The sequence below is a fragment of the Bombus vosnesenskii genome, unplaced genomic scaffold (assembly GCF_011952255.1).
Source record: "Bombus vosnesenskii isolate JDL3184/JDL3185 unplaced genomic scaffold, Bvos_JDL3184-5_v1.1 scf7180000013444, whole genome shotgun sequence".
NCBI lineage: Eukaryota > Metazoa > Arthropoda > Insecta > Hymenoptera > Apidae > Bombus > Bombus vosnesenskii.
Window position 1 is genome coordinate 856922 of NW_022883055.1, and position 19842 is coordinate 876763.

A 19842-nucleotide genomic window follows, 5' to 3' on the forward strand; every position below is an offset into this window, starting at 1 on the left:
AGCTGTATGTAAATCTTCGAGACTAGACTTATATACTAAATCTTATTCAACATTTTTCGAAGAGATAAAAAAGATTATTAACGTAGATTTTCTTGTATAATGTTCTCTAATGATTCTAATATCGAGACAGTTTATAGTTTCATTTACAAGAAAAACAACGTCGTTCTCGCAGATTTCTAAAAGATTTTAATTAACTCTAATTTATTCTAAAGTGTATCCCAGAACAACAAAGACGAAATTTGAAATTCTTATCAAGATCCTTTCCTGCTTTGATTAGCCAATCTTCGACGTTCGAATAGGTTGCTTTCCCTTTAGAAGTATAATAAAACGATATTCTGGTAGGAATAATATTTAACCAGCCTGGAATTCGAAGTGGATCACGTGTCCACCATATGAACGAAGAATTTATGTTCTTAAAAATATAAAAATGTCTTAAAAGTCTCCGCGTAAAATCATATTCAATCAGTCCAAGAAACCTGCGGTCATCGGATCGCCATGGCCAGATCAATTTGTGCCAAAGTCGGTACATATTTTCTAACGTACTCTACATTCAATCTCAAATGTAAATGCTTGATAAACGTGCCAGCATCAGGCGAGTTAATATTTGCTCATAGACGAATGTCTTTGCCTTGGATGGAAGTAATGGTGGATTTCTATGAAAAAGAAGAAAAAATTCTACATACATATCGGTATATATATGAGAGGGAGGACCAACGATATATTGTCAATTTGTCTGGCTTTCACCAAGATTCGTATTATCGTTCGAACGTTCGTGACTAATGGTTATTAATTATTAAACGATCGCGATTAGTCCTGCGAATTTTCTGACTTGAATCCCCTTCGAATATTCAATGATATTCTTAATTGCCATGATATAACGATTGCCAGCTGAATTCCGTTAGACTGACGTTTTTAGGTAAATGTATAATTAGAGAAGATCGATAAATATCGTAGATACGCTGGAAATTAAGAAACGAACATCACCTGCTGGATAGAGTTTCGCCTTATTATGTTATATAAAACGTAAGCGATAGACCGAATTACTCGACGATTGTTCTTAACGACTTTTTATAACGAGCATACAGGAAAAGAGAAGATACTTTCATCGAAAGTCATTTCTTCGTCGTATTCTTGGTTCGTTATATTTTGTAGGATTTACTTTCATACATTCTCGGTGTCTGAAGCGTAAAAATATCATAGATATAGATGCGTTCAACGTTTCTGCGATTGTACAATCGGTGAAAGGAATAGAAACACGTTAATTAATGTATCAATGTATTTTTACGACCCATAGAATTATTCGCCTGTATATCCTAGTGCGTAATCGTGCCTTATCGACTTCAAGAAAATAAGTTCATCGTGCATTGCTGCTAACACGTTTGCTTTGAAAAATGAACGCAATTTTTTATGTAATCCCTCCAACATGCATTCCTCGTGAAATGAAAAAAATGTCCGAATGAATTATATCTAATAATTCTCAGACTAAGAATTATTTACCAAGAAACACATTCTACGTTCTATGTTCTTCGGTTCGTGATGACCACGATGACTCGACTAATTCGAACATGTAAATAAAACACATTCCCAACAGGAGATACACGGAAGCAGAGGATTAAAGATGGGCTATCTTCGGGTTATTTCGCGAAAGCACCGCGATAATTCTCCTGAAAATTAATTACGATTCCTCTTAGCACGCGAGGAAATCGATGAGTCACCGTGGCGGCGCGGCACCGCGGCGTTCCTCCAGTAGTCCAGTGGCCGTTTTTAAGGTCGACGTTCTCGCGTTGGTTCGTGATCCGATCGTCAAATGGCACACGCTTGCGATTCGCAATGCTCTCGAGGATCTGTTCATTTATCTTTGTAAATACGCGGCGTGCCGCGATCTCGTTGCCGTGGCATGGTGTTCCGCGATGGCCGCGCATTCGTTTCACCTTTAAGGAATCGCGCACTGACCTCCTGAACTCGATGATCAGAGAGAAAACTCGATAAAACCTGACAGACCAGTTTTAGATTGAAAACTTCAAACTACGTCTTCTACGTGAATCGACGATAATTGGGGCTTTACGTGAACGACAACGAATCTGAGAAAAGCTTGCTCTATATCCGCCGGATGATCGATCGTTCTCGGTTACGCCGTGAAATTCGTTCGACAAAAAGAGATTGGTTAACGAATTGGCTCTGAATTGGTCCAGTTTTTTCTCTACCTTCGCTTTTACAGCACCATTTGCGGCATGTTAGATAGTGACTCATGGAAATATGTGAAATTTCACTAGCACCGTGATAAGAAACGACTTGATCGAAATTTAAGTTTTATTTTATTCCGCCGAAATGCTCTTGTCTCTTTTGCCTGCAGAGTGCGTTAATACAACAGAGGTAAAATTCGATCGCAATACGACTACAGTTGCACAATATCGAAAGACAAGGCTGTCGGTTTGTCAAGCTTTACGAATTGATCGTCAAATAGAAGCAAGTTATTTTCCACAGCCATAGGGCTTCGTTAAATTGGCCATTCACTTCGTCAATCTCGATCACCGAGACAATAATTTGAGTTCATTACTCATGTCCATCTTTACCTCTCGCTGAGCATTAATATTCACTCGACGTCAAATCACAGAATCGTGTTGGAACCAACTTAATCTCTCTCGCATCGTTTGATCTCCTTTTCTCTTAGAAAGTTCGCTTCCCTCCCTTTCTCGATAGCGAATTTTAAACAGGCCGTGGATTTGTCGATCAATCGATTTATTCGATCAATTTTGAGTGGAAAAAGAGGGAGCAAAAAAGGAATAGAGATAATGCAAAGATTTCATCACCTAAAATGAATATTATGACACGAAGGATGACAAGGCGAATGGTCTATTTACGTCTCGCACGATTATAGCACTGTGCAAGACTCTTAGACCACCTACAAAACGGAGATACATATTCTATTTTTATGGATGAATATAAATATTTATACAGCATAATTTAATTTATAATTTATTACAGCGTAAAGAAGTTATGTTAAAATATATCGTTAATTTTTTAAGAAAAATTTGATATAATTAATACGCTCGCGTTCTGTTGACAGATCCTTTCGAACAACTTGTCAAACTATTTGATGTTTCCTTTAGTTCTGTAATCTTCTCTTCTGTGGCTTGTCCAGTTTTATATCTAATCTAAGAGTCTATTTATTAAAGTAAAGTATTCGTGAAAAAGATTAATGTGTTCGGAAAAGCTACAAACAAGTAACGTTATGAAAAGAACATTTAAAGATTCGTATTTATATAATAGCATATGGAAATGCTTTAAAAATAAGACTGGTTTCCATTACGAGATCGCTATCGTAAATGGCCTAAAACTTCTACATCGTGTTGAATATCGAGCGACAATAAAACGAGTAGCCTACACACCCACGAGACGTTGCACAATGCTAATGGATCAAGTTCATGCAGTCGTTGAATATAATCGAACCGGCCCCGTTTCGCGTATGCTGCTACTTGTCATACGAACAGGTCTGGGGATCAGGCACACGAATTTCGGGCTTAACAACTGCCAGTCACGCGCCCGTTTCTCTCCGTCACCACATTCCGCGCATGTAAATCTTCGCTCCGATTTAGCACCTTATGCTTCCTTTAATTTAGTTACAAATCTAACACCAACTCGTGATCGTATAAACTGAAAATATTCCTCTTTAAATCTCACTGTATATAGGTAGGTATTATCCGGGACCAAAGTGTCAGAGGAATGTAGCATGAGTGTGTGAGAGTTTCTTCTTTCATTGATATTCTATAATGACATTTTTATTATCAAAACGGTTGTTTCTTGCTTCAGTGCGGAATTTTTATTTTCCTTGTCTTATTTATTACTTTACCACTACTTTGAGTTGTACAATATACGTGTATGTATCATGATACTCGCGTATTGCATGGCACATGGACATCTGTTTGTCGGCATCAAGACGCTTGTGTCCTAATGCCTCAGTGTATACTCGCATAGTGGCCAACGCTAATTTTTGGCACAGTTGAAATTCGTCAATTCGAGAATTTCGCGTAAAAATTGTTCATTATAAAGATATCTTTTACGAGGTTGAAGAACATGAAGTTTCTCCGAAACTATAATGTTCTCCTTTGAGTTACGTTTCCGCAATTCTAACGACGATACAACCTATTGTATAGGAAGAATATGGACCGTTTATAATAAAAGTGTCGTAAATTTATCTTTGGAAAAAATATAGAAATTTAGAAACCTAGTGTGTTTGTAACAATATGTATTTGAGCTACGCATAATCAGATGTCGAGCTGATCATCTTTATTTCCTAATTGTGTCTTAACTTTAATATCAAAATATACGCGACTAGCTTTTTTCTTTCAAGTAATTTTTCAGGAACTAAGCAGCTAATCTCGATAGAATTGTTAAATTTCCCTTCTACTCTTTCATTTGTAGCTTGAAAGACTTCTACCAATATTAATTATACTATATTTTATATTAATAAAGGAATACAGTGAACCTGTCCCTAACACGTGGCAACTGGGAATGTTTATGTATTTATAGAAAATTCAAATACGTAAAAATATATAGAATGCGTACAATATCCTGAAATATGTAAAATATTCAAAGTACAGCATTTGTTACAGTTTTTAATAGGTGAAACGAATTTTTATCTGAATTCAATCTTTTTAGATGTGCCCGTAAGAATATAAATTTGCATAAAAATCCACAGTCTAGCGATAAAAAATCAGCTTCCCAGATAGAACATAAGCTAGTACGACCTGACTAAAAATTCCTAATTGTAACAGTAATTTCACGATATTGGCACATTTTCACTTCGATTAACATCGCGCGATTGGCATCCCCTTGTGGATGGTAGCCTTGAGAATCGAAGGAAAGCACGTTTGTCGTCGATAATTTTATCCTGTTCGCGTAACAAATATCTCCGTGAACGCAGACCAAATATTATGTTAAAACCAGTTCGCCGTGGTTACTCAAGGGAACCTGCTTGCCCCGGATTGTCCGTGAGTCTGTCTGTCCGAAGGAAAAAATCGAATCGATTTGCATATCGAGTACGAAGTAGCATGTTCCGATCTCTCCTTCGCAATTTCATGTTTTATAGCACCTTCGCTATAATCTTTCATATTAGAATCTTTCTGCGATATTCCAACTTGCTCGATCGCTTGTTTCTGTCTTCATCGTTATCAATGATTAATTAGATACTCCTCGAAATGAAATCGACCATCGTGATAATCTTTCGACCATTTCACTGTGAACGGCCATTTATTCGCGTGTTCTCGCTTATTTCACTAAAATTTCTGATCACGTTCTTAACTCGTTCTGTTAAGATCACGATAAATATAGCGTGCTTACTACTTGACAACACAATTGCGAAACGATCGAATCTACCTTTTTAAATATTTTTCCTGATTTCTTTTTTTTTAAATACCAATTCCTCGCTCGTTGAGTTTGATGATTGAACAATGGATATAGCAACCTGTATAATCTAATTATGTTTGTTAGGTATTATTACTGGCAGAAATTAAGTGATCGGGAACCGTGGATTACCTCTTTAATGATTCTATTGATGAAGTATAACGTAACATTTGCTCAGGCAAGTCAAACAACATCTTCGTGAACAGCTGAAGAAGCAATCCCCTGTTATATCGCTTAGGGCGAGCACACTGCGTACAAGTAAATTACGGTAAGAGGTTGCTGGTTGATCCTCTTATCGAGTGATTGCCAGTATTCCATCCGTTACATCGTAGTATTTGCCGTTTTATGTTCTTTACCTTTATTACTTCTATGCCAGTCTAGATATTTTACTTGTATCTATTACCAGAGAGAAAGCTTCGGGGTATTTAATATGTTTCCAAACCATTGAACATACCGAAATATATATAATACATATATTCGTTTATAATTCTGAAATAGTAAAATAATTCTTTTTACCAAGGAAATATCGTTTTGGAAAAGTAAAATCATTCAAAATAAAATGCAGAAAAATTTGTACCCAATTTAGATCTAGGTTTATCGATTTTTTATTCACTATATATTTTTTATTCTTTATTTTTATTTTACGGTTGTTTCACGACAATGAATGATTTCATATTCAAATTTTAGATTCTTAGAAACTTTAGAATTCGATAAAAAATCATAATATATTTCGTAGATCTACGCACGATTTTATAGGAAAATCTGTCTCGTGCCAATACGTTTATTCGCTATGGTATTAATAATATCGATTCTACTAAATTTTCTTCAATCGTGAACCTATCGAATTTCCAATATCACTGTGCAATATATACACGTATATTCACAGAGCGCGGAAAGACGTAAAAAGAGAATGCAAAAGGAAGAAGGAAGAATTAATCGCCCGAGAGGAATATTAATGGCTGTCCATCGAAAGTTTGGTGACAGTCGACAGACAAATTATACCAATCCAGTGAGACAAGTTCACTTTCCACTCTCCTTGTACAGCGATTTAAACGAAACAAAAGCTTGACAGTCGATATATCAAATCTATCGATCTATTCTCCTATAGCACTAGATACTTGCAGTATAATTTGTAACAAGGAGAGATCTAATCGATTTTCTGTGGCGATTCACTTTCCATAATCGCTTGAAATTATTTTACTTCCACGATTCATTGACAGTAGAAGCTAATGTACCAGTCTAATATATATATGTTAAGTATTCCTTTTCTATCCGTTTTCACGCTAACCGGCCGACGACTTTCATTGAAACGCGGCAACGAGACCGACGCGACGTGTCGAGAAGCTAATGTCAGAGCCCCGTTAATCACACGTTGTGCAACATCGTAAATCGGTATCGCCCAATGACCGCCGCCCCGTACGTTTTCTTTGCTTTGCACTTCAATAAATGTCAACGATAAAAAGAAGTGGTAGCGCGATGTCCACCTTTCTATGTACGAAGCAGATGGGCAGCCAATAGACGCCATTCTAATGTTTCTAACGCTTGTTTAGTGAATGAAAGAGGAACTTGAGCAACGTAAGTTTACGGAGATATGGTGTTAGATCGGTAAACAAACGGAGGAATTTTAGAAGCCAAAACGGGAGATTCCTTCTCTCAGCGATCATATTTATTGGAATTGTAGATTTTCGGACCTTTTGATTTTTATGCAATTTGTAGAAACTAACATTTATTCTCTATCTAATGGTATTGTATGGAGATACTAATAAAATTCAGAGGAAGCATAATTTAAAAATCTGCCAATGCTGGGCGAATACTGACACCTGTGCGATAACATTTTTGGAAAAATGCTTCAATCTCTTTAATCCATAGTATTTTATTTCCAGATTCGTAAATTTTACTAATTCGAAAAATTTGTAAAAGATTAGAATACTTCCTATATGACGATGTGTTCTTCGATTACTACCTATATACCTTATATTCCTCGAAAATACACCACTATCTTTAACACTAGGTTTACGGGTGTTTCGTATATATCTATCTCTACGAGCACCCGTCAAATTGATGGATAAACGAAAATACACATTTTTCTTTAAAAAATCGATTTATTTAAATAAGTCTGAAAGGAACAATATTAAGCTTCACGTTTAAATAAATTATTAATAAATGAAATGTCTTCTTTTTAAATTATCACTAAAAAATAACGATAACATTAACACTAGGTTTGCGGGACCCGCCAATTTGACGGATTTCGAACTTTGAAATGAAATATCTCAAAAACCATTAATTTTAACCATATTTCCGAAATATAGAACAGGTTTATATGTAATAGCCAGGCTTGTTATAAGCCATATGAAAATATTTCGGTAGATGAGCAATTATTTCCAACGAAAGCCCCATAAATTTGGCATTAAACTTTGATTAGCAGTTGACGTCCAAACAAAGTATCTTGAATGGTTTCCCTTATATGGAGAAAGATGAAACTCGATGCTCAATACCGTTGAGCGAGTTTGTAACATTAAAATTAGCCACAGCATATTCACAACGAGGCAGAAATATAACGACAGACAATTTATTTACAAGCATTCCGCTAGCTAAAAAATTGCTAGCACAAAAAACAACTTTGGTTGGGACCATCCGGTCGAACAAAAGAGAACTGGCAAAACCAGCGAAGGAAAAAAAGGACAAGATCACTTTGTTTTCCTCAGATTTATATAAATCAAAAAACTGCACACTTACTGTGTATAAAAGTAAACCTAAAGTAAAAGTCCTCCTTCTAAGCACCAAACATACAGGTGTACGAATAGAAGATAACTATAAACGTGTTCCAGAAACCATTGCTTTTTACAATAAAACAAAGTTTGGTGTGGACATCGTTGACCAAATGGCACGCAAATATAGTGTGAAAGCAGGGAGTTTCCGATGGCCCCTTCAAGTCTTTTTCAATATTTTGGATTTGGCAGCGATAAACGGGTGGATATTATATAAAGAGTGCATCAGATAGAAATTATTCAGAAAGGAATTCATATTTTGTTTAGCCGAGGAATTAGCTGGAGAAAACAAGAAGAACATTTGCCAAAGATCAGGCGCTTCATTTCTGTCACCTTCAAACTCAGAAGTGCGAAAAATTTGCCAAGTGGATTATTGAAAAAAAAAATAGAAGTAATAATTATTGTATATATTGCAAAAAGATCGTATGCGGAAAATGCATAAACAACATTCAGTATATTTACAAAAAATGTGCTCGATAGATATGATTACCCTGTACCGTTAATGTTATTGTTATTTATTTAGTGACAATTTAAAAAAAGACTTTTTATCTATTAATAATTTATTTAAACGCGAAGCCTAATATTGTTCCTTTCAGACTTAATTTGAATAAATCGATTTTTTAGAGAAAAATGCGTATTTTCGTTTACGGGTCCCGTAGAGATAGGTATACTACATACAGATTTCAAAAATTAGGAAGCCTAGGAAAAAAAAATTATGTGTATAAATTCTTTAGATGAAACGATTAATTTACGATGCAAATGGTTAGAATTGGTGCTATGGTTTTTGAGATATTTCATTTCGAAGTTCGAAATCCGTCAAATTGGCGGGTCCCGCAAACCTAGTGTTAATGTTATCGTTATTTTTTTAATGATAATTTAAAAAGAAGACGTTTCATTTATTAATAATTTATTTAAACGCAAAGCCTAATATTGTTCCTTTCAGACTTAATTTGAATAAATCGATTTTTAGAAAAAAATGCGTATTTTCGTTTACGGGTCCCGTAGAGATAAGTATACTACATACAGATTTCAAAAATTAGGAAGCCTAGGAAAAAAAATTATGTGTATAAATTCTTTAGATGAAACGATTAATTTACGATGCAAAATGGTTAGAATTGGTGCTATGGTTTTTGAGATATTTCATTTCGAAGTTCGAAATCCGTCAAATTGACGGGTCCCGTAAACCTAGTGTTAATTATTATCGCCTTATTTCTAGAATTATAAAGATTCGGATATTTTCTATCCAAACTTATTCTTTGCTCCATTATCTGCGCTCACTATTGTTTTATTTCCAGCTCCGTAAATGTCTCGATTTAAAGGAAATTTTACTACCTACTTGAAAATATTGTCTATGGTCTATCTAAAAGATACTCTGAACTAAAGAGAGCCAATCAAATTATCAAACTGTATCCCGTTCGCTATAATTAGCATCTTTTTCTTATAATTCGATCTGGACGATCAAAGCCTTGGATAATTTACAACCGATGACTTTCACCGCAAAAACTCGGCGTCGAGGAACTGTCGCGTTATAAAAAGCGTTTATACTCGGCACGGTTCTTCGATATCGTAATTTAGTGACCGAAGCTTATTAGCACGTGGTTAAGTCACGCATCGCATTCCCTGGTGCATATTTTCTCTCAGGAAACAGGTTCACCGTTCTCTTCCGTATGGAGAACAGAGAAGATGCCTGTACATGCTATGCAGCCACGTTTGACCTCGGATTATAATCTCCCTTGAGAAAGATCCACGCACGTTGGATCTGACACCCAGAAAACGAAGAGCTGCGAGGACACAGACAACTAGGAAAAGATGACTACCCTAGCACGCATTTTATTATGGATTTTGTTTGCTAAAGCGGAAAGATAGCGGCATGTTGAAAGATTAGAATGAAATACGTTCCTCGGAACCTTATAAATGTCCCAAGGTATATAAAGGAATTTGATCTTTCTTTTGGTTTATGTTTTTGTCTGAAATTTTGGAACTCTTTCCTGATTCGATGCGAAAATCGTATCTTGAATATCAGTTGTCGGATCTATCTTATCATTATTCTTATCAATTTTCTTATTAATTTTCTTACTTTTTCGTTATTCGCGTCTTTTCCGAGGAGAATATTTGCAGAGAAATTTTCTTAGCCTCTGACTGCAGAGAGCAATCCGAATCTTTATTGCATTATCACAGTATAAATTTACAAATTGTATGATTTAAGAGCCGTCAATTATAAAAAAATCCGTAACAAATTCATAAACATCATTCAATAAGATATTTATATTAGCATTGATTTTGTGTGATACAGTGGTTGAAGAATTTCATATCTGGGAAATTAAGTATGATTCTTTTATGGTAATGACAGAAATACGAACAACAGAGGCCTGTTCCACAATACAGCTAATGTTATTAGTAACAATTTACAAGTCACGAGTTATTAATATTCATAAATTCTCTTACGTGAGTAGCGGTAATAATTTTGGTGATTAAAGAAATAAAATTTTACAAGCAAATTTTACAAATTACAAGTCATTTGATCGTACTGGATTTATTAGACGAGAAATTACAGAATTGTAGATGAGAAATAAGTAGGCTACAACTCGTAATTTGTCAATTCACAAATATCATTGGTTGATAAATTGTTGTGTAAGAGAGCCGTGTAATTAAGAGTTACGTTTCAATTTCAATCAATTAAACCTGGATTTTGATCTTGTTTCTGAAACTTTAAGCGAACTGGACATGATATTAGCAGCAAAAACAGAAATAACGCAATATGCGATAAACATAGAAGTTTTTGCTAATTCTTCTGAATTATAGTGCGGTAATCAGGTCGGTACAGGAAAGATGTATTCGTTAAGGAAGAATTATGCTCGGGAAAAGCGTCGAACAGTGAAATAAATCATCGATAACCAGGAAGAATATTTATCGCAATTAATAAACGCGTTTACTTCTACTCTCTATTCTGTACCTTTAAGTAGGGTCGTATCATCAATTAAGTTAGCCTGGGCGGCACGTGAACTGGGTTAAGAACAGCTCCATGAAGAAACGAACTTTCCTACGTAGCCGATCGTAATTTGTTTCACGAACAGAACCGGCAACTTTTTATCAATCGATTTGCCTCGAAGCACGCAGGAAAGCTCGGACCATGTAGAAGAGAACGTTCACGTCGCTGGTTGTCCATGATAATATTAGGTCAAACGATCTTATAAGTCACCACGCGAAGTCACTCTTTCCCATGCTTGATTTTATGTGACTTCAAAGAACGAGAAATTGTACAGAAAAAGATATTGCACAGCCCTAACATGGACAGGGATATGCGATCCTTTTGTATCCACGACATCGGTTATTCCCCAAGAGTGCATGACTTCGACGAGATAATCTTACCATCTGGCCGAGAAGATTCGAATAATTTTATTGTATACGTTACAAATCACACTGGTTTGCGTATAAATAAGAACTTCCTTTAATTCGTCATCGAATGACTGGTTTATTCGAAAAATGTTCAAGGAGCTGTATATTGTCGCGTGTAACACGCATGCCTTCGAGTCGTTAATGCCACTACTAGTCGGATAAGATTGGCGTATTTTTTGTAATAAAGTTATGCAAATTGGAAATGACTCGGAATTATTCTAGTAAGATGCAGAAAACTTTCATTACTTTGCAATGTCATTTGCATACTCAGCTTATTCAACAGCTCTAGCAGTTTCAGGGATATCAAACGATTTTAATGAGATAATTTTCTCGAAGGGAAAGAAGAAGAAGAAGAAGTAGAAGATTGATGTATTCTTGCCAACAAAGTAGCGTTAAACGTAAATGATTCTGCGATGGTCGAGAAATTCATTTAACGTGTTTCTCTCGCACAGTTAATTTATTTCGCTTGCAGCTAATTTTTATTTAGAAGTGCAAGAAGAAATATATATTTCGAGTAAACTACATGCCCGGACGCGTCACTTTGACGAGAAAAATAAAACGTAGCGGCATATATATCTTTTATAAATTTCTGCACTCAAGCTTTCTCTAATTTATAATTTCATTTGCATGCCGGATATATTTCAACAACATCTAATAAACGTACTTTTCCCAGTAATTCTCAAAATTTCGATAATTCTCCGTATTTATAATAATTATTCGTTAACACACCTTCTACTCGTGTTTTATCTGCGAATAAGCAAAAATTTCAGTTACCATCAGCTACGGTGTACAGTGTTAGAGCCGGATGTCGTCTCACCTTGACGTAATCAAAATTTATGAGCAAAAAAAGGTCGATCTCGTTCATTCTGTCAGCGATGAGATCACGGTGATTTTATTTCATTATCGACCAGGATCAGGCTGAAAATATGCATTAAATACTTATTACTAAACCAATCAACCGAACCACTTCTTCACGATCATCGTCAACGAGGGACAACTAATTGTCTGATAATGATCTAGTTACCATTAACGCGCGCTAATCGCTTAATGGTCATTGCATGGAGCCGGTTTCATTCTTTCTCGTTATAACATTTCAATAATAGGTCATAAATTTCTGACAGTTTATTCTGGCTAACATCGGATACTAAAAGACATTCCTTGAGTATAATTTATAATAAAGCGAAGATCACTTTATATTTTAGAGGTATGAACGAAATTCTCGCGAGGAGACCGTTGAATATCTACAAGATTTGTTCACCTTTTTCAAGATATAATTACGATCATTTTACATATTGGAAACATAAACGAGTGCATATCGACGAGAGAAATATCGCAGTTCCGCAAGATTTGTTCAGCTTTTTAAGATAATATTACGATTACATATTTTATTACATGTTTAGAAATCTAAACGAATACAGGGAATATAGAGTGTTTATGAGTTTCGTTCACCTTCTAATACGAATTCTGATAGTCAAGATTGTATTAATATCGTGACTAAACTTCGCATGAATAGTTCCTTAACACGTAATGATAGTATTTAGCAATGCAGATACCGTTTCATTAAACGAGCAAGCTCTATGTATCGAATGTTTCAATAAAAACTAAACTTAATTATAATAAGCTGAAAATAACAGAATAAAACAGCTCTGTTTAAATAGCGAGGTAGATTTCTCGATTGTTACATATTTTCGTAATTGAATACTCGGAAAAATGGTGGCTAAATGCAATTTTCCTGCTGCATAATGGACGTTAGAGAAGACAGAGAAGATTGAACGATTCTAACTTCTGACACACTTAGGCAACAAATTAAGAAATGAATCGAGCAACGATAGCAACCAATTACAGATGCAATTAACATCAAAATGGAATGTCGAGGCTCGGGGGGGTGCACTTCGAGAGGACGAGAAGCAAGTTGCCGACTTTCCATCGTCTGTCGCGTAAAACCGTCTCGTCCCCATGACTCAAAATGTCAAGGTGTTCCCAGAGTGAAAGGACACCCGTATTTATGCCCTTTTTTCGCCACGATTTACCACCACGGAATAATTAATAAATTATTTCCGCCAGCAGCCGGCTGCTCTTCACCCATAACGAATTGATTGCCACTACCAGCTATTGTTCAATCAATACAGCCTGTCACCAATTTTACTACCAATCAGAAAAGTATTACAGCATTTGTTTCTCCTTTGTCCTCATTTTGATTGAAATATTAGCTTGATAAATCATAAAATATCTACATGAATGTTTGTAGAATTAACGAGTCCTTGTCATTAGAAGTCACTAGAAATGTCCTCTCCTTTTTACTGAAATAATTTTAAGCGTCGAAGTTTTCGAGTGCTTCTAATTCCATGGTCAAAAATTGTACAACGAATGAACCATTGTATGTTATGAGTGAATCTTGAATATCGGATTTAATTCGAATTTAGAAATATACAGGATGAGTTATCTACGAGTTTAAGCCGAAATATTTTCGATACTCTGTTAATTATATCGAGAAATGTTTTAGATGAAAATTGAATGTTTCAAAGGGATCATATTTTGCTGTTATTATCTTCTACGTAAGTAGGTGGGCGCGTAAAGGTTACTTAAGATGTTTTTTTTTTTTTTTTTAAGTAGAATCATATACTTTGTTATACTTTAATCGGTGCAGTTAAAAATTCTCTATAAAATATGATTAATTTACTGGCGTGAAAAATTTTCACTTTTGCGAATCAGGCTTATCCGACCAATAGCAGTAACAATGGCACTTTCATTCAACTTGGTCCAGCTGTTTTACTAAATTGTACTGGACAAGACGTCCCGGACGCACTCGGTGGCTAATTAAACGTAAACGCGTCGGCCGTTTAACGTTCACGATTCAAGGTGTAATAGAGCCACTTGATAAATGTGATGTTCCTAGAAGATCGTAAGATCGTAAAGATCGCCGTCCAGTTTCCTAGAGCACACTCATGCGAGTTAATTGTTTCAGGCTATTAAGACCTCTGTTTTATTGAACGTTCGTTGTACCAGCCTCTAGCTGAAGAGATCATGGGAAAGGGTACCAAAAGGAAAGGCCACAAACTGAAAATGTAACACCCTGTAAATTGTGGCTACGTTTTAATTAAGCTGGCCGAACAGCGTCATGTCTTAAATGTAGATTATGGGATCACAGATTTAGAATGAAAGGTGAAGATTCTATGGAATTTCGTTCCTCGGGGATATACATACATAGAAAGATTCTCAGATAAATGAATACGGGGAACGCACGCTACAAACTAATTTCAGATCTTGGGAACGTTCTGTGCATGTGTTGGGAAGTATACGTATTGCTTTTCATATTTTCTTTCTCAAATTTCTCGTCTTCGATATTCTTATTACTTTTCAAATGATGCTTTATATACAGGGTGGTTAGTAACTGGTGGTTAGTAACAAGCGGAAAGAGGGTGATTCTACGCGAAAAAAGAAGTCGAAAATACAGAATAAAAATTTTTCGTTCGAGGCTTTGTTTTCGAGAAAATCGACTTTGAATTTTCGCTCGGTATGCGTGCGGTACGTTATAACGGATCTCACTGTAGATCGTTCTCTCGATGGAAAAATTTAAAAAAAAAAAAGAAAAAAAGATTGAAAAAATAATTTTTATTCTACATTTTCGACTTCTTTTTTCGCGCAGAATCACCCCCTTTCCGCTTGTACCACCAGTTACCAACCACCCTGTATATTCTATCCTTTTATTCTAGCAACCTTTGCTGTGTGAACGTATACACGGTAACTTTAACGTACAAACCTGAGTCTGCGACTATTATACATACGATAATTTCGAAAACATTTGAAAAAAATCGTATATCGTCCTCAAACAGTTATAAAGTATTCGACTTGTAATTTGTTTCAGCAAATTATGTAGTAAATAGTATAAAGTAAAGCAAACGAGGCGCGGTGTTATGTTCCATCTAATTCGAACACAAAAGACGCGCGTCTACACGATAAAAGTTATTTACTCATTTTTGTTCCTATCTCAATTCTATTTCAATTTTATCCTTAACTATGTCTGTTCTTTGATTCCAAATCTAATCTTATTCTCGCCTTTATCTCGCCTTCGTTCATTTCTCAATAAAGTTACTCTTCATTTTCCTACTTTACTTCCATATGACGTTTTGCTCGTAAGAAATTTAATCGTAATTGTTGATTAGCACGATTTCCGTCTTCTATTTGTCCAATTATACCAAACGATATCTGTTACCGAACAACGCTTCATGAATGAATATAGACATTGAATAGTAGCCTGGTTTCGTTCTTCTAATGAATACGCGTTAAAGGCATCCATATGCATGCGAGATGCATATCTAAATACACGTATACCTATTATATTAGCATTGAAAATGCTATCAATTCCATGCACGGGACACTTTGCTAGCAACTGTCGACTCGATTAGCCATTGTAATTGATTCCGTGAAGACTATTGTTCGGCAAAATTGTCAAAACGACTACACTATAGTGAGATCATCGTCCTCGCTGAAAATAACACCGTTTCATTATTCGGGATCGTTTCGTTTCTTTTTACGATTAATTCAAGAAACATCGCTTGAAATATTATTACGCATTACAACTTAAAAAATGCAGAAAATGTATTAGCATCGTCATGATTAGTATTAATTATGCTATCAATAATACTATAATAACAGTGTAATAGATAATAGTAATACAATATAACTGTATAATATTATTATAATATTATACTATATACTGGTATACTATAATAACACACTAGTATAGTACACTAGTACTGTTATAGCAATAGTATGCCATTACTAGTATAATATACTAGTACTATAACAACAATAGTGTGCTACTACTAGTATGGCATGCTAGTACTATTACAGTATAGTATACTATGTACTAGTATAGCATACTAGTACTGTTATAGTATAGTACACTAGTACTGTTATAGTATAGTACACTAGTACTGTTATAGTATAGTACACTATATACTAGTATACTATAGTAGTAGTGTAGTATATAATAATAGCATACTATAGTAGTAGTATAGTATATAATAATAATATACTATATACTGCTATTATACACAATTATACAGGGATTAATCCGTCTTGACTGGATGTTAAACGACTGAGAAACGAACAAGCGTCAAATTAAATTCGAAATGCTTCTGGCATTTCTGGTAATACAAGAATTTCAAGTTACGAGGTGTGTTCCTCGCTCGCAAGAAGAGGCCTTTAACTTCTCATCGTATCACCGGAGGCCACTTGATGATACGTTTGCACGCTGCAATCGATCCGGTGAACTTCCACGTTACACTGATATACGCACAAAAAGAACTTGTAACGTAGTGTATATTAATTGCGTATTATTGTGTATGAATCGTAGCGAAGAATTAGAGCGAGGATTTTCACAAAGCTTACGAGCATGTAACTTCGATAGAGGGATCGATTTGTTGATCGATCAGCGGACAGCTTGCTGATATATCAATGAATCATATTCATTCTGATTTTTTATGATGTTTGAAACACTGATTGGAGGTGGCTTGATTTAACGGTATTAAGATTACATAAGAGCAAATGATTACATCTCACGCGTACTTGACAGATCGACTACGCCCTCCGTGTTTCTTAGTCATGTTTGATCCAATTAATTAAAAGTTAGGGTGATTTGACAATTGGAGAGTTGAACAAAGTTTAGAAAAGGTTAATCATCGGATGAACCGCCAAGTTAGACATATAGAATAATGGAGACATGGATTTTACTTGTAATCTTTTCTCAGCCAATTTATATAATCGAGTTGTAGTTTTTAATATTTTCAGAGAAAATTCCAAGGATTATAATTAATTGCAAAACCTATAATTTCACGAAGTCTAAAGATTGCTTCAGTTCCGATATTTTCCTTCAAACTATTGACAGCCTTGCTTCCTGATCTTAGAACAGATTTCATTCGCTATGCACGCGATTTTAGTAATTAAATGTACACCGTAGAAATGAAAGAGAAAAAAGGAGAAAATTTGCTATCTACGTAACAGAATTTTGGTCGATAAAGTTGTGTTTGTCAAGAATGACAGGATTTCACTTACGATTAGAAACTATTGCGCATTTTCTAAGACGTATTTACATACAAGGAAGTTTCTTCGAACGATCCGACGATTTTGTTTTTATTTGGAAACGATTAACCGTTCCTAATAAACGGAAACGATCGTCTGCTTTTTACGCTCGTGCCCCTCCACTCCTTCGCCATGTGCAACTCTGTAATTTTCATCGTTAATAATTCTTAATTTTAGTAATTATGGAAAATATAGGATCGCTCAATTCGAGGTCATTAAATGGTCTGCAGCTCTACATAAGGCCACAAAAAGAGAACGGTTTCATGATTTCTCTCTAAGGTAAATATCATCGACTCTCATAACTTAAGTGATTATTTTTAAAACTTTTCACGCTTTTCGATTATCCTTTTCGAAATTGTTATTAAGCTCGTCAAGTTATCGATTTTCAAGTTTTCCTAGGTTCTTTTTATAATTAAAAAAAAATCACAAAATCGCGTACAATTCACGTTTCCTACAACTTCAAGCTTCCTCGCAATTTAACAGTAATTAGTAATTCTTTCAAGTAATTTCACCCGTTAATTAATTACAGTTTTTGACAAACGCAACAAATCCTATTTCCCAAGCTAATATCCTGAAAACGCATTCGAATCGATTGCGTGCAACTTCTCCAATAACGAAGACTTCATCGCCCCTGGCTTTCATACTTTCCAGCTATGCACGTACGTTGGAAAAACTAGCTGTGCTTGCATCGAACAACAGTGGATAAGAAATCGCGTCTATTCTGTGGATGACAATGAATTAATGCGACCGTTTTAAGAGCAATCGTTCATCCGGCGGCAATCCACGCGAAACGAATCGGTCATTCTAAAGTTACGAATGGAAAGTTGAAACATTTTACCGTTTCCACACATATTGTTAACACTTGATTTATGTAAATTCTGTACGATCGTGTTCGATGTAATTCGGCGACTGGTTGGTCGATAAAATCTTACGATAACAAGATTGTAATAATTAGAATTCTATTTGAAGACAAACGACGATGGTCTGTAAATTGCCATTCTAAATGCAATAGAGCTAACGCGAGAGAATCGTTCGAAGAAGCCGCAACAGAGAAACCAGTGCTATTGTAGCGTCATCGTCATAATCATCGTCGTCGGTTCGTTCAATTGCCAATGCACGGACGCAACTGCCTACACGTGCAATTCCATGAATCCTATTCGCGGCGAAAAATCTTCACGAGGTGCGCACAGGAAACAGCTCGTGCCGCGAGATTAAAGGGTGAACAAGCAACGCCGATCATATCTGGCCGCGCGTTTCATTTCACTGCTGTCTCGACCACTACACGTAACTGTAAAACCTATTCTTCTTCTCGTTAACGTCTGAGCTAACTGCAAGTACAATCCAGAAAGATCTAATTTCATTTAGTTAATTCATCTCTTTTTTTACAACGCTACGTTTTTATTAATCCTGAGAACTTAGGCTCTTTCTTTAGGCGATTCTATCTCGTTTCTTGCCGCGTGATCGGTGATCCACGACAACCGGGGGCAGGGCATCTATTTGTTATTTGATTTCACCAAAGAAATGTACAGATGTTTATTTATGATACGATCGCCAACACACTTTTTCGTATTTCTACGATTTGTGTGATTCTCTACTTTCGTATTTTAATATTTTAATGTTCAACGGGGAAAAAAATAAAATTGAACTGTCTTTGATCATTAATTCGATTATTAATTTAATTATCAATTTGCTCCAATTAATCACGATGCCTACTTATGTCATCGAGAACATTTTTTTGTGAGCGTCGTTGTCGCAATCTGATTATCACATTACCAGTTATAATGAGCATTTCTTTGCAGCAGACATCCCCGTAAACTAGGAAGACTAAGTAGAATAACGTGAACAAGTCGCTTGGTTCATGAAGCGAGAGACGCCGCTAACTTGCTACGGCCTCTGCTTACCATAAGAAGCATTGACCCACTCGTAAATGCTCGTTAAAGTTAAACCTTCCAACGATCTATCTTTGACTTTGACAAGCATCCTGGAGAATAAATAGGTTGCTTGCTGAATAAATCATGTCATATTCAAACGATGAGATTCCTAAATAAGGTTAAATTATAATTATCAATACCCGTTTACAATAGTAATATACGTACGTTCAAAAACGAAGATACTGCGATAGATTCGTGGTAATTAAAGTATCTTCATTGGAATAAATAGTAACATTTCCTATTATAATATTGAATACAGC